Below are 16,955 nucleotides of genomic sequence, written 5' to 3'. Positions count from 1 at the left end.
AGATATACCCTGGCAGCTGTAATTGCAGCAAAAGGTGATTCTATAAAGTATTGACTCAGGGGGCTGAATAATTACGTACACCCCACTTTTCAGTTATTTATTTGTAAAAAATGTACCAGGTTTTATCCTTGTGAGCCTCCATAAAGGCCACATCATCTTTGATAAAGCAAAGCTGGAAAATATGTGATTCTTTTCCAGAGTCCAATCTAACATGTAGAAATTTGCTTTTGTTTTGTCAGCAGACAAATCCCAATGTTTGGATTTGCAGTTTGCCAAAAAACAAAACAAAACAACAACAACAACAAAAAAACAAACAAACATAAACCTTTTTTAAAAAGCTGGTTGGCTTTTGATTGTTAAAGGACATAAGGTCAGTCTCAAACAGACAAACAGACACAACCTCCACTGAAACCACTCAATGAGGTCCCTGCTGTTTCTAGCCTGCAGTTGTAGTGTTCTGAACGGAAGTTTGGTGAGCTTCCCTCCCTCCAGGACATCTACAGGAAGCGGTGCCTGAGGAAAGCGGGGAGGATCATCAAGGACTCCAGTCACCCCAGCCATAAACTCTTCAGACTACTTCCATCGGGAAGGAGGTTCTGCAGCATCCGGTCCCATACCAGCAGACTGAGAGACAGCTTTTTCCACCAGGCCATCAGACTGCTGAGCACTTCATAGACACCTCACCTTCACTACTGGAACCTCAACATTATGCACTCCACACTGTATATAAATGCCACTTGTTTTGCACAATATCCAACTACCAACCTCTGTATATTTTATATATTTATGTTATTGTTTTACTCTATTTAATTTGTAAAATATGTATACACACACACACACACACACATATACACACACATAGACATACATATTTAGTATACACATTCAGTAATATGCATACACTCTTATATTGTACATATATTTATTCATATAATTCTCAGATTTAGCCATTCTTATATTTTTGCTTGTTCTTATGTTATTGTACTTTGCACAACTCTGTTGCTTGTGAAGCTCGCACACAAGAATTTCACTCGCATGTACTGTACCAGTCTACCTGCACATGTGACGTGACAATAAAAGTGATTTGATTTGGTTTATTGTTTGTGTTCTCCACTGAAGAGACATTTCCATTGGTTAGCCACAATCAAACAAGTCATATTTTCCATCTCACAGCTTGGCAAAGCCCACATACCCACACAGGAACGTTATACAAGAACTGAGGTTTATTAATCTGCCAAAGAAACCAGAGTGCAGTCATAAGTCACCGAGCATAAATAACATTTACATAACAATAAAGTTAATAAAGTATATTAACACATTTATATGATCATTGCCTACTTGGCAGAAAATTCTGTTAAAAATATGTCCTTTTTGAGTCATTTGAGTAAGGTTCAGTGAGAAAAAGGCGCAAAATATATAAAAGTATTTCAACAAGCAGTTGTACTCTTGAGATGCTGAGAGGACCAATCAGAGACCAGCAGTGGATGTCAGTGGTTGGATTGGTGGACTACTTCAGTGAAGAGTAGATGACGTCTGGCTCTGGTTTAAAGTCTGAACACAAACACACACAGTTCAAACAACAGGAAACATCATTACAAGCTTTGTAGTTCAATCAAGACCTCCAATCTCCACCTCTCTGCATCACACACAGTCCCAGTTCAGACTTTACTGGGAACTGGCTCAGGTTAATAAGACAAAGTTCTTCAAACACTGCCAACACTTTAGATGTGTCTTGAATCAATGAAATTTATAAGATCTCCTTCTTCTCCTGAAACTTGAAGAAGGTTTCTCAGACTTAGCCATATTTTTTTTAAAAAGGAACCCCCAACACATGTAGTATCTATAAAGTGCAGGATGGTGTTCTTGTTCCTACGACTGCACCCAGATTTTCAACTATTCAGGTATTTGTTTACTGGGTAGTATTGGATAGTGTTGTTGGTTTGGTATGTATGTCTGGTAACAATCATTTATGCAGAAACACTCTCAGGTGACCAAATGACCAAAACTAGAATTAGACAGCATGTGTTACATCACATGTAATGAAACCACACAACAAGCAAGTCTATGAAAATGTTGTTGGTGTTTTTAGAACTGATTTGAAAGAAGTCACTGATTTTGTGAACCCTATATCCTCATGCATGTCATTTCAATGCCTTAATGCTTCTACATTTAAGTCTTGATTTTGGAGCAGACAGAAGGTCCTCACTAAAGATCTGAGACAGCCAACAGACTCATGCAGGCACAGTTTTTCTGCTGTGTTCCAGGAAATGCAGTCTGCTGTCTGACAGAACTGAAAAGCTTAACATCCTGACCTTGAAACAGGATGTGGTTAGCTTAGCTTAGAATTACAGCTAGGTTGGCTCTGTTTAAATTTAAAGATAGATAGCAGATGTACCTCTAAGAGTCTTTAGTCTGATGACCATTTGTCTGTAACTTATGTCTTCAGTTCCCACCTCTGAGGAGACTGCAGCTGGATTAGTCTCTGCACAATAAAACACTTAAATTACTTCAACAACATCAATTGCCGTAGTACTGTAATACTGTATTATAACACTACAGCTATGGCAATATGTTTTTGTTACATGCTTCATTTAAAAAAATATTAAATGAGCATCAGGTTTTCACAGGTTTTTTTTCCCCACTTCATGCCTCTGCTGCAAGCAACAGTTGACCAGTAAAGAACCTTTACCAGTTCTTTACTGGTGGGTGTTTGGGTGAAAAAGAAGGTAGACGACCACAATGCTGCTATGTTTATTCTAATGCAAACTGATGCACTTCACCACAGAGCACAAAGCAAATATGCTGTTATTATCTGCCAAACCACAAAATACACAAGTGAGAATCCTCTTCGGCTTAAATTTACTGAAATAAAAAACAGGATGCTTGTTTAAATAAGTCAAAATATCATATCAAAAGACATTTAGTTTGTTGAGTATACCTTTTTATACATTAACAAGAATTTGATCTTGGTAATTAGTGTGTGTACCCGAATGATTTCAGACTCATCGGGAATGGTGTGGAACATATTACTCAGTAACGTCACTACCAAAGGTGGAGGACACCGTTGGTTCCCTCAGCTTTTGGGTTGGAGAAAGGGCTCTGACTGTTTCTAAACACCAGTCTGGACTTGGCTTAGCAATACTGGAACAGTGAGGCATTTCACCAGAAAAGCTAGAGGACTTGGCTAAGGAGAGGGGGATCCAGATTTCTGCTTAGACGGTTTCCTCCTCGATCCAGATAAGCAGTAGAAAATGAATGAATTAATGAATGGATTTATTGTATGTACGCAAGCTAATTAGATTGTTTATTAGAATATTAAGACAATGTAATTGCAATACACAGATTTATACAGCTCACAAGGAAATGTTACCCACTACTATGATGAACATGCTTAACGTAACGCTTACTAAACAGCAGCCTGTTACCATTCTAATGTTAGCATTTAGCTTAAACCAAGGGGTTATTGCGTAGAACTGAAACATGATGGAGACAAAGATCAGATGTCTTTTGTCTTGTTTTTCTTCTGTTTGATGATGATTTGACCATAACTCACATCTTCAGCTCTCATAACTGTGTTGTTCGCAGCTGGATGACTTTCTGTGCAATAAAAGTTGTTCACTCCCATTTAACTCAACTTAAATGGGACTTGATTCTTCTTCTCTGTTAAATGTAGAGAAATCCAACTTCACGTTATTCTCAAATGCCAAAGAGCTGTTAACTACATCTACTGAGATTAAAACTAAGGAACTGTAATTGAAATGGTTACATCTTACAAGTATCCAGGTATCATTATAAATCAGAATTTGTCATCTAAAACTCACATTCAAAGGCTTGTTTCTAAGTTAAAACTAAAACTAAGTTACTTTTTTAGAAATCAATCCTTTTTCTCCCTCCAAGTGAAAAAACACTTGATTCATGCAACTTTTTTTTACCTTTATTTGATTACAGTGACCTGCTTTTTATGAATACACCTGCCCACATAAAGAGGTTGGATACAGTCTACCGTTGTGCTTTACGCTTTATTACTGGCTATGGAAATCATGTACATAATTGTGCTGGTTCCATCTTATTTATGTGTTTATATGTGTAAAACACCAGTGACTGTGAGGTTAACCATGTTACTGATGGGACCCTCTCTGGACTCACACCAGTAAACTCCACTGTCATGAGGCATGATCATACCAGTGTTACAGGTAGAACCAGCTTCTTCTCCTCACCCATCTCCACACTGAGTCCTCTGTTGTTTGCTTGTGTTTCTCCTCAGAGTCCATCCAGCAGAGCTGTCGCCCTCCTCACAGCTCAGAGACACAAAGTCATATTGAAAGAACTGAGAGCTGCTGGGACTCACAGTCAGACGAGCTGTGAGGGTGTATAAATGCTCAATCAACAATATTTTATTTCCATATAATTCAACACTTAAGAGCATAAGAACCATCATGATGGGGAGACCTGCCTGCAGAGGGTCACAGCAAGTCTCAAAATGGTGACGGGTTACTCAGCCTTTTATAGCCTCTAGTAGCCCCCACCTAGTCGTAAAAGCCTAAACATTCACATTCTTTCTCTCTTACGGCGCCTAAGTTATGACCTCGGCTCCCTGTCTTTCTGCTCTCCGTAAAGGTGGGGGTATGGAATGTGGTCTTCTCTTCTATTCTAGACACAAGGTCTCCTGCACACAACCTTCTCTTCATGATTCAGCAGTATGAAATGTCAAGAAACAGTGTAACACATTCAACAGTGTCGAGTAATACAGGTCAATCAAATAGATCTAATGATTTTCACACTCTTTTAAGTCAGAAGTATAATGCAAACTAAAACTACATACTGATCACACACTCTATATTAAGGGGTATAATATGATCTACAGCAGTATCATAATTCAACTACTTTGATTACAGATATAAGGTAACATATGATACCAGAATAATCTCACATCTCTTATATATTATTTGACTCTCTTTATACATTGATATGAGACATAGTTTCCTGTTGCATTTATTAAATCCGTTACAGTCTCTGTTTATATTCTGGTTCTTCTGGTTTTGTGATATTTATTTTAGTTTAGATCATCTTTTAGTGATCTTACTCTAATCCTATAGTATACTCTGTGTTTTATCTCCATGTTTTTTTCTATCCCTGTGTCAAGTCTCAGTTTCAGTATTAGTTAAGTTTCCTGTTTTACTTTTTTAGTCTTTTGTCTCGTCTTGTGTTGAGTCTAAGCTCTCTTCTCTTGTATTCATGATTTCCTCTCACTGTGTTTCCACTTCCCCTAATCACCCTTCTGTGTGTATATATATTGTCTCTGTCTGTTTGATCCTTCATCAGAGTGAATTTTTCAATTTAGTTTCTTGGTCTTTGTCCCCCAGTGCCTCAGCCTCTCTGTTTCATTTATTTTCATTTGTTCTTAGGTATAACTTTTTGTTTTGCCTCATGTGGTTTTTATCAACTCAGTCAAGTGCTAGCCTTCTGTAAAAACTGCCTCTGTATCACATCTTGGGTCCTGACACATCATGACTACATGAACCCAATCAGGTCATATCAGTGAGCATTTCTCAGGTTTAAACTGTGACAGAAGAAGGTTACTGACCTTGGTTTGTTGTGCAGCTCAGCAGTGAGATCAGAACTAAAGAGAAATGAGACTCAGGTTGATTTGAGGTGAACATAAAGAACAACTCCACACAAACAGCTGACAAACACACAAACTTATTTCTCTGATATATCAACTCATTTTCAATTAAAGCCAGCAACATGTTTAAATAACATTTGGACAACAAACAACTGAAAAAGTAACTCCCACAAAATCATGTGTCCACTGTGCAGCTGTGTTGATATAATGAGTGAATGATTTGAGCTTTTCACTGCCTGCTGTGTTTCCTCGACTCCTGAGCAAAGATAAAGAGTCAGTTCAGACCTGCAGTTGGTCCTCGTGGTGTTTTGAACTTGAATTCAGCCTGATTTGTTTTTCATGTCTTCTCCTCCATCATCAGTTATCAGGAGAGCAGACAGTCAAAGTACAAGAATTCAAACAAACACAGAGATTCTACTTACAGAGCAGACACAGCACAGATGTTTCCTTCATCGTCCTTCTCACTCATTTGAGCTTTTTTTCATTTCTCTCACTGACACCAAGTAAAGCCCGCCCTCTTCCTCTGAAGATGTCCTCTTCCTTTTTTAGTACTAAGACAGTGGCACAACTACCGCTACCAGAAATAGCAGTGCATGAATCTCAATTTCATTAATGAAACTATTCTGAAATATACAGACAGTCACACTGTGTTGTGCCTGTAATTTAAATGTTTTATGTGAGGATCAATAAATCACGTGGTACTCATTGAAATTGTAGCGTTTATTCACAAACTTTAAAGAGAATCAGATCTCCTCTGCTCTCAGTGATCTGTAGTTTGGTTGATGAACAAATCCATGTCCATGTAGTTACGTCCCCCTCAGTGAGAGAGGCAGATATGAGCTGAAACACAGGAATCAAACCAGGGACGCTGCTGTTATGGAGCTGAACTGGAACCATTCAGACACTGAGGCCCTCTGAACACATTTTAATTACAGCTGTGCAGAGACACACTGATGACTGACTGGAACACTATGATTCACATTTTACATTAACACCATCCTCACACATGCTTTATATATGACCACTAGAGGGAGATGTTGGACTTTAAGGACTAACATGGATACAAGCAGATTAACAATATTCCCATACATTCATCCCATTTTATGTCACTTTATGTATTTCTGCATTTAGTTGTTGTTGTTTTGGGGGTTTTTTTTGTCTGTTTGAAGCAGCCAAAATATCAAATTTCAAGTTAAACCAACACTGGTGACTATTATGTTTTTATGGGCAGCAATCGTCTTTTTCTCAACACGGCTTTTATTGTGACACATTTTACACGAACATGACTCAAACTTGCAGAGCAGAGCCCCTAAGAACTGACATGCTTGTTTTTCTGTGTTTGCAGAATGAAAGACAAGGAAAACATATTATAAACTCCTACACATCTGGAAGTGTCTTTTTTGTCCAAGTGTTCAAAACTGTGACAGTCTCAGGTTGTTAGGAGACCTGGGTTGTTGACCCAGAATTTTGAGATTTCGTTATTGCTGAACTATGATTTTGCCATTGTTTATCATTTATAGTCTTTCGGTTTCTTTGTTAGAGTTCTGCCTTCTGGTTTCTGTCTGTGTCCCTTAGTTGCTCTCTCTCTCCCTTGTCCGCTGTATCCCCTTGTAAAGTCCGCGTCTGTGTGTTATGTTTCCTGTTTTACTTTGATAGTCCGTGTCTCATGCTAATGTGTCTGGTTTTGCTGCCTTTGTCTTGTCAGCTCTGATTTGCCCCAGCTGTGTTTCCTTCCTGTCTCCCATTCCCTGATTGCTCGCTCGGTGTATTTAAGCCCCGTGTTTTCTTTTGGCTGTGTCGCAATCTCCATCATCCCATGCTTTGCGGTCGGTCTTCCCGTCATCCACCATTACAGTTGCATTTCAGTCCACCTTTTGTGTTCCGGGTGTCTGCACTTTGGGTGCACCACTCCCGCCTGCACACAGCCTTCACATGACACAGGTTGTCCATAAGAATTTATTTATTTTACTGAGGTCCATACAGGTAGAAACACAAAGGTTAGATTCCATTGGAAAACTTTAGACTTGCCTGCTGTCTGTATACAGTGGTCTGGGGGATCTTCCAGGAAAACTCAGTGACCTACTGGGTATATCGCTATGTTTACTCCTACATTAGCAAGAAGATATGCCTCAGTAAAAAGTCAACCACATTTATAATGCCATAAACCAAATGTCTACTTTGAAGTTACCCAGATAAGTCAAAATCCTGTTTCAGGCTTCATCAGTGAGCTTTTAAGTGTTTGGGTCTCTTAATCACTTCATGAGATTTTCAACTATGTGTCATACCACAATGCTTTATTTATTGACTGGATGTTATGATGGAGCAAACAGGGTTACCTCCTCTCTGCAACAGGGGATTGGTGAAAGATAAGAAAGCAGAGAAATAGAAGGACAAACATTCTGTTTCCAACTGCAGCTTCTCTAATGAAGCAAACCCAAATGATACACAGAACAAGAAAGACACAATAGGGGTGGGTACACAAGCAAATATACAATTTCGGTGTGTGTGACAAACCACAGATCCCAAAGAACTGTCCGAAGCCTGGCAGAACCCCTACCACATAAGTTGCTTGAGCCAAGCTAGACCACAACCTCCAAAGGTGGAGGCTAGCAAACCACTCGGTATAACCACTAGTTATACCGAGACTTGAAATGTGAGTCATGGCTATTTCATGCTTCACTGAATGGTTTAGTGCTGGTTCATGAGATGTGATCACATGTTCATGAGGTTGTGGTTCAAAAAACTAAAAACTTTTAATAAAAACCTCACATGGTAAAGTTATGGCTTAGATGATATAAATGTTTTGCAGAATGTGATGCTTTGTACAAGTACATTAAAAAGTGAGGTCAGCTAACAAAATATAATAATCTACTGACAGCACCAAGTTTACTTTTCTCTATGTCTCAAAGTTTAAAAAAACAAAAACAAAACAAAGTTGTAAAATATCTGTGATTATTTTCTGGTGTCCCAGCTAAAATGCTGAAATAGCTTTCTTTATTCTGACCATCAGAAATACCTGAAATACTGATTTTGAAACTATTAGAAAATAATAATAAAAAAGGAAAAATTAAATTTTAAACTACTGGAGAAATTCAACAATTAAAAAAAAAATCACCATGTCACATGCTACTCGTTGGGCTTGGAGAGTGCGCTTTCAGTCTCAAACAGACAAACTGAAGCTTTTCTCTCACATATGGTTAGTGAATGATGTTACTGATGTCTTTAGTCTTCTCTCACCCCAACCGGTTGCAGCAGATGGCCGCCCCTCCCTGAGCCTGGTTCTGCCGGAGGTTTCTTCCTGTTAAAGGGAGTTTTTCCTTCCCACTGTTGCCAAAGTGCTTGCTCATAGGGGGTCATATGATTGTTGGGTTTTTCTCTGTATTTATTATTGTGCGATCTACTGTACAATATAAAACGCCTTGAGGCGACTTTTGTTGTGATTTGGCGCTATATAAATAAAATTGAATTGAATTGAATTTAGTCTGCAGTTGCAGTTTAGTGTTTGTTTCTTGCACTGATGAGAGATGTGTATCAGTTAGCCACAACCAAACAAGTCAAATTTTCCATCCAACACCTCAGTAAAACCCACAGAACCACGTGACAGCTATGTAAGAACAAAAGTTTATCAATACTGCAAAGACACCGGATCACAGTCATGAGAATATCAGTCGATAAACACAAAATAAATTATTTACAGCATTAAAATTTCTGCTTTCATAAAATATACTAAGGGGGGGCTGAAGGCATAGTAAAATTACCTTATTTTGTTTTACACCATGAGCTTAAGTGAGGAAGTGTTTAGCTTAGCATAAAGACTGTAAACTGCTATGTTGAGCAGCAACTGAGTACAGTGCAGCTGGATCAATGTCTGCAAAATCAAACATACAACTTACTTTAACAGTAGCAACTGTGATAGTACAGTACACCTTGGGTTGAGTTTTTTCCACTGCATACCACCACTGTTGTGAACTAACAGTTGACCAGAAAGAACCCGTGGGTGTTTGTGCAAAAAGGCGGACCACCACAGAGCTTTTATTTTCCGTTAATGCAAACTGATGCACTTTACCACAAAGCACATAGTAAACATGTTCTCATAGCCAACACAGAACACACTGTAGTGAACAACAGGAAGTTGCTGCTTTGGTTTTACATTCAGGATACTAAAGAAGACAAAATTAAGCATTAAAAGAAATTGTATTTGCGGTCTACATTTTTAGCTCTGTTGTATTAACTAGAAATTCCTCTTGCTCAAAAAAATGAGCACCAAACCAAAATGGGTCTAATCTGGACTGCTTTGAAACTTGTTTCTGAGTTATGACACAAGTTTGACAACACCTAGGATCTGGTTATTGCACGGTGGACCTATGGTTGAGTCTATGCCATTAGTTAAAGAGAAATGTTGTCCACATAAAACTTGACAGATGGCATTATTTCAACTAAATGAGAGATCCTTTAGCTGAGAAGATGAATTGATGAAGATTTTTACTAATCATCACAAACACAGAATTAACATCTACAATATTTCCTGTTTGTTAAATCAGCCCTGTAGAAAAAAATATGAATTGGCTGATTGGTCACCACCTACTGACCAATCGGTTCTCAGAAAAGACATCAGGGCAGGATCTCGATGATGCGTTTGGCTAAATAACGAGTTTTCAAGTTTGTGAATGTTTCCCAGAAGGAAAAACACTAAAATTATGGTTGGCAGAAAGATATAAAAACTACAGTCAGCTGTCAGAGAAGACAAACCCCAGATTTTACATTTCTAATCATTTGAAAATGAGAAAAAAGGGAAAATGTAATTTTGAAACTACTAGAAATTTTTTCACATTTAAACTAAATTAAACACTTCATTAAACTGAAAATTTGTACCATGTCACCTGCTGCTGGTTGGGTTCTGAGTATCCAAGGACATAAAGTGTTTCAGTCTCAAACAGACAGATCCTGCACTGAAGCTCTGCTGTGCAGTTCACAGTATTAAATGATGCTTTTGCTGTTTCCTGTACTGTGTTTGTTTCCTGCAGTGAAGAGAGATGTGCATCAGTTAGCCACAAGCAAACAAGTTAAAGTTTCCATCTGACATCTCAGTGAAACCCACAGAACCACATGATAAAAGTTTTTTGTTTTTTTTTAATAATGCAAAGATGTAAAATATAGTAACATATATAAATGACCGATTAAATTTCAATTACATTTCCACAGAAAAAAAAAGATCTTTTCTTTTTTTTTAATACATTGATTTGGTTAATTAATTTGGTTAGAAGAAAATATGAAATATATAAAAATAGTTTCAACATGTGGATGTCCTCTGGTGTGACGTGCTGGGGGACCAATCAGAGACCAGCAGCTGGACGTCAGTGGTTGGACTGGTGGACTACTTCAGTTAAGAGTAGACGTCTTCTTGCTCAGTTTAAAGTCTGCACACAAACACACACAGTTCAAACAACAGGAAACATGATTACAAGCTTTGGAGTTCACTCAAGACCTCCAATCTCCACCTCTCTGCATCACAAACAGTCTAAAGCCTGACTGTACTGGGGATAACATCAGCTTCAGATTCAAATATTGCTAAGGCTTTACCTGCATCTTAATAAACCATGGAATTCACAAAACACAAACGTGGAACCCACAGATTTGTGGGAGAATAAATCCTTTGTTCAGTATTGCATAACTAATTGCTTGTTTGGTGGTCAGTTCCATTATGTGGTCAGATTATAAATAGTAGCTGCTATCTGAGCATCCCACACTTGCTCCTATATTACTGTATACACATCTGTGTTTCTGCTCACCAGACTTCCATATTTCTCACAGAAATTGCCTGTGAAGTCTTACTTTATCAGAATGATTCTCTCTATGGATTGCAGGTTGTTGCTGGGGAAGCCCAAATTAAGCAATGCTATTTGATCGTAAGTTTGGGCCTCTTTAATAGCTGTAGATCAGCAGTGTGCTTCTGCAGTAGGGTGGGTGCATTTGATGGTTTTATTGGATATAGTCATAGTCTTTGGTGGTGGACTCCATGTGTCATGGTTATTTGTGCTTGTTTAAGCCAATTTAGGCCAATCTCCAACCTTCCTTTCATATCAAAAATCCTTGAAAGAGTAGTTGTCAAACAGCTAACTGATAATCTGCAGAGGATTTGAAGAGTTTCAGTCAGGTTTCAGAGCTCATCACAGCACAGAAACAGCTTTAGTGAAGGTTACAAATGATCTTCTTATGGCCTCTGACAGTGGACTCATCTCTGTGCTTGTCCTGCTAGACCTCAGTGCAGCGTTTGATACTGTTCACCATAATATTCTATTAGCACGATTAGAGCACGCTGTAGGTATTACAGGCAGTGTTGGTCAAGTTACTTGAAAAAAGTAATCAGTAGCTAATTCCTGATTACTTCCCCCAAAAGTAATCCTGTTACTTTACTGATTACATATTTTCAAAAGTAATTTGTTACTTAGTTACTTAGTAACTTTTTAAAACATGATTTACAACCTGAATAGGTAATAAAGCGATAGATCTTTCAGCCCAATTCTACTGTATCTGCATAATCCATAATATAAAATGTAATCAAATGGAAAAGTCTCTTTTTAAAACTTGTTTTATTAGTTTTAATCTTTTAACTTTATGCATCAATCAAAAATTAAATTATATGCAACATTCTCTGACTGGAAGAAATTTGTTTAACATTTAAAACTATTTTCTGCACATTCCAGCACATAAAATAAAATATTTTTTGTGTTTACACTCACACTTTCAAGTAGATGCAAGTAAAACACAGCAGAAACCGTTAAGTAATGCAGTAAAGCAACGTGCTTACAGGAAAGTAATAGGAATCTAATTACCTTTTTTGCAATAGTAATCCCTTACTTTACTCCTTACTTGAAAAAGGTAATCGGATTACTGCCCATCTCTAATTACAGGTCATCATATCTATCTAATAGACTCCAATTTGTTCATATAAATGGAGAGTCCTCTTCACACACTAAGTTTATTTATGGAGATTTCTCCTGTTTTGGCTTCCCTTCATTGGCTTCCTGTTAAATCCAGAATTGGATTCAAAATCCTGCTCCTCACATACAAGGTCTTAAATAATCAGGCCCCATCTTATCTTAATGACATTATATTATATGCACCATATAACCCCATTAGAGCACTTTGCTCTTGCACTGCAGGCTTACTTGCTGTTCCTAGAGTATTTAAAAGTAGAATGGGAGGGAGAGCCTTCAGTTTTCAGGCCCCTCTTCTGTGGAACCAGCTTCCAGTTTGGATTCGGGAGACAGACACTATCTCTACTTTTAAGTTTAGGCTTAAAACTTTCCTTTTTGCTAAAGCAAAAAGTTAGGGCTGGATCAGGTGACCCTGAATCCTCCCATAGTGTTGCTGCAATAGATGTTTCTTCTTGAGTCACCTTTCTCACTCATTATGTGGTAACCCTTTAAGACCTGCCATAGAACCAAGTCCGCCAGAGCTTATCTTTATATTTTTACATGCCGTAGTGACATTTTTGGGAGCATTTCAAGTTGTTTTACATCAATACAACTGGTATAGCCCAAATTTTAACAATATGTATGCATTAAGTCCATATTAACTACATAAATTGCAAAAAGTGCATTAAACTACAAAATTGAAAATCTTTTTTTTTTTTTTTTTTTTACATATCTTTCTAGTTAGAGAAATTTAAGAGGTTTATCCCTCAAAACTGTAAATACAAAAAAGATGCACAAAATCGTTTCCCACCACAGGAAAATAGTTTTATTTTTAAGATAAATCAATTTCTATATACTGCATTGAAAAATGAAAATAAATATTATAATGCAAATTTGAAAAAACAAAACAAAAAAACAGCACGTGCATCAAAATAAACTATTTCCAGCAGTGCAGTTTGAGTTCAAAGCATCCCAGAAACTATACAGAAAAGCTTAAAGTCAAACATGACTTTTAAAAACAGCAGTATAGGCTTATAAGGCCCTGAAGGTAAAAACAAACAAACAAAAAAACTACTTTATGCGCGAGGTAATGGCGGACATGCGATAATTCGCGCTGACGTCTAATCCAACGTAGCAAGTTTTTATGTTTAAGTTGTTTTTTTTGCTGGTTTTTAGCTTGTTTTTTGTCTGTTTGGGAGCTTACACAGTCTCTACGGAAATGGGGTTTTGGGGGGATAGCAGAGAAGCTGCAGAGAGGCGTGTGAGACTGCAACTCTGCTTCCTGGTCCCAACTCTGGATAGTCACATTTTGGGGTGTTTAATAAATTTGGCCAGATTTCTAGAAATGAGAGCTGCTCCATCCAAAGTGGAATGGATGTCGTCTCTCTTAACAAGACCAAGTTTCCTCCAGAAAGTTTTTCAATTCTGTAAATATCTGTAAAGCCCACGTTGTTTTTTGGACACCACTCAGACAGACAGCAATTTAAGGAGAACACAAAGCTAAACATGTCACTCCTGATGGAGGGGACCAGAGAAAACTGGAGTCTTATTTTGGCAAAGTTACACAACGATTCAATATTGATTTTAGTGACCTCTGCTTGATTTAACCAGTTGTTATTACTGCCCAGCAGTTTTAAACTTCCCTCAGTGTTGCCTACTCTGGCCCCTGGGAGACAGTTGACTATGGTTTCTGGTGTGGGCTCCCTCTAGTGGTACGTGAGAAGTCTCCATTTTTCACTTTTTTTTCACCCATCCATCCATTTTCTTCCTCTTATCTGGGGCAGCAGCCCACGGAGAGAAGCCCAGAGCTCCCTCTCCCCAGCCACCTCCTCCAGCTTGTCCAAGGGAACACCCAGACGTTCCCAGGCGATATACATATATATATTCTCTCCAGCGTGTCCGAGGTCTGCCCCTGGGTCTCCTCCCGGTGGGAAATGCCCAGAACATCTCACTCAGGAGGCGCCCGAGAGGCATCCTTGTCAGATGCCCAAACCACCTCAGCTGGCTCCTTTTGATGTGAAGGAGCAGCAGCTCTTCTCTGAGCCCATCCCGAATGGCCGAACTTCTCACCCTATCTCTAAGGGAGAGGCCAGCCACCTTTCGGAGGAAGCCCATTTCCGCTGCTTGTATCCGCGATCTCATTCTTTCGGTCAGAGCTCATGACCATAGGGACGGTAGGGACCTAGATCGACTGGTAAACTGAGAGCTTTACTTTTTACAGTCAGCTCTCTCTTTACCCAAAACAGACCAGTACAACGTCCGCATCACTGCGGCCGCTGCACCAATTAGTATGTCGATCTCTCGCTCCCTTCTCCCGTCACTTGTGAACAGTGTTGGGCAAGTTACTTTGATAAAGTAATTAGTTATAGTCAGAGGCGGAGGCAGACATTTGAAACACCCGGGGCTTAGCCCTAAAGGGTAGTATGCATGTGGGATTTTTTTTTGAGGGGGGGGGTTAGAAATGACTGAAATATTAATTGGCTCTGTTTTGAGTTTTGTTCTAAAAAGAATGACTTCATATAGGGAAAAATAAATATCACATATGCAGGACACCTTAAACTAGTTTTTTAATTAAGCAGCAAGGCAGAACAAAGTCGGGGCTGTATCAAGACACGAGGACTAAACCCCAATTCAACCAGACCCAGAACAGATCTGGAATTAATACAGGACTACAACAGTTCAAAATCAGGACTACTCTGGACTTAACCAAAACGGAACCAGAATCAAAACTAGATGATAGTAGCACTGAAAATCATCATAGACCTGCACTACACTTATTTTTTAATTCTACCAAAGTACACTATTTAGATTCAGAAAAGTTTATATAATTATTTAGCCTTGTTGTGCAAACAAGCCTGCATAACTTAATAAATATATAACTTGAAAAATAACAAACCTAAAAAGAAACACTAGGTACTAGATACATGAGTACCTATGATACGGTGATACTTTTGGTAAACAACCATTTGACTAACATGTGTGTCTCACCTGCTCTTGTTCCATCTCTGTTCTGTCCTCGTTCTCCTCTCTCTCCCTCTCTGTTCCTCTCTCTCCCTCTTTGTGCTGACAATCATCAAATATACAGTTGAAACCAGATATTTACATACTGTTCAGATAAAAACACAAACACTTTTTTAATTGTAACATCAAATCAGACTAAATGTTTATTTTTTTAAGACTGATAAATATAAAAACATATTTGTTAAATTTAAGCGTAAAGAGAGAAACTATCTTTATTTCTTAATTGTAAATGGCACCAAATTGTATTCAAATTGAGCCACACTTATGGAGCTCCACAATTCTTTTCCTGGTGTTTTGGTTGACATCTCTTGATTTTCCCATTTCAAAGAAACAGGCTCTGTGTTTTGCCTAATATGCATCCACAGGTGTGCCACCAATTTACTGACATGGACTCTACTAACCTATCAGAAGCTTCTTCAGCTCAGAATGAAATCGTCTGGAGTTTTCTTATTAATTAACACTAAACTTAGTGTATATTTACTCCTAAATTTGTTGAAAGTGATAAAAAATAGACAGCTCTCTCTTTATTCTGACATTTAACTAATTCAAAAGATATTTCAATATTTATTTATCCAAAACAAAACAAGTTTACTCTAAATTGATGTTTAACAGTAAAAAAATGTTCTTGTGTTTTCCATAAAGTGTATGTAAATATCTGGTTTAAACTGTGAATATACTGCTGTGTATTGAAATTCCTCTTGTTTTGCATAGAAATATACTGAACAACACACAAAGCATAATATATAAAATAACATCTACCAGAGTTTTTTTTTTGAAAGAAGCCCCTTATGTCCATTCTTGTATATCAGTACATTACTGAAACCGATTTATTTAGCCGTGGAGGGAAACAACTGAAAATATGAAATAAACATACATGTAAGCTAAGACTCTCTAAAGAAACAGCATTGTTGTTGTTCAGCTTTTCATTTCGCCATTTGTTGATTCACTTGAAGAGCGAGTAACGTAATATGGGTCAAGTGATCAGTTTGATATCAATCTTTTGTGATACACCGTCATATTTACATTATTTGTACAGTACGAATGATTTGCTTTGGTACCTGGTCAGACTTCAGTTCTGCTCTGTCTGCCTGGATGCGTTTCTCCAACAGCGCACTCGCAGGCAGCAGCTCCCCCTGCCCCCCCGCTCCGCCGCCACTGGTTATAGTTACAAGTTACTTCTTCAAAAAAGTAACTGAGTTAGTAACTGAGTTACAAGATTCTAAAAGTAATTAATTACTGAAAAGTAACTATTGTGTTAGTTAAAAAAAACCTCTGAGGTCCAGGTTAAAATTGGCCATTTTTAACTACTTTTGATGTTTCCTCTACATTTCACCTTTAAAAACTGTTTATTTGCCTTGTTTGGTATCACTCTTTTCAGCACAACTTCATGTGTC

The 16,955-nt window shown here is 38.1% G+C and overlaps 1 long non-coding RNA gene across 1 annotated transcript; it reads right to left on the bottom strand.

Moving 5' to 3' along the window:
- Positions 1-1,074: 1,074 nt before the first annotated feature.
- Positions 1,075-6,070, bottom strand: LOC120437519. The gene is made up of 3 exons (XR_005611200.1): positions 6,046-6,070; positions 5,585-5,620; positions 1,075-1,551 (listed from the first exon to the last, which is right to left on the bottom strand). It is a non-coding gene; the product is annotated as an uncharacterized LOC120437519 (long non-coding RNA).
- Positions 6,071-16,955: the final 10,885 nt, after the last annotated feature.

The sequence above is a fragment of the Oreochromis aureus genome, linkage group 3 (genome assembly GCF_013358895.1).
Source record: "Oreochromis aureus strain Israel breed Guangdong linkage group 3, ZZ_aureus, whole genome shotgun sequence".
In the NCBI taxonomy this organism is placed as follows: domain Eukaryota; kingdom Metazoa; phylum Chordata; class Actinopteri; order Cichliformes; family Cichlidae; genus Oreochromis; species Oreochromis aureus.
The sequence above is the reverse complement of the archived record's forward strand: the minus strand, read 5'-3'. Positions and strand labels throughout refer to the sequence as shown.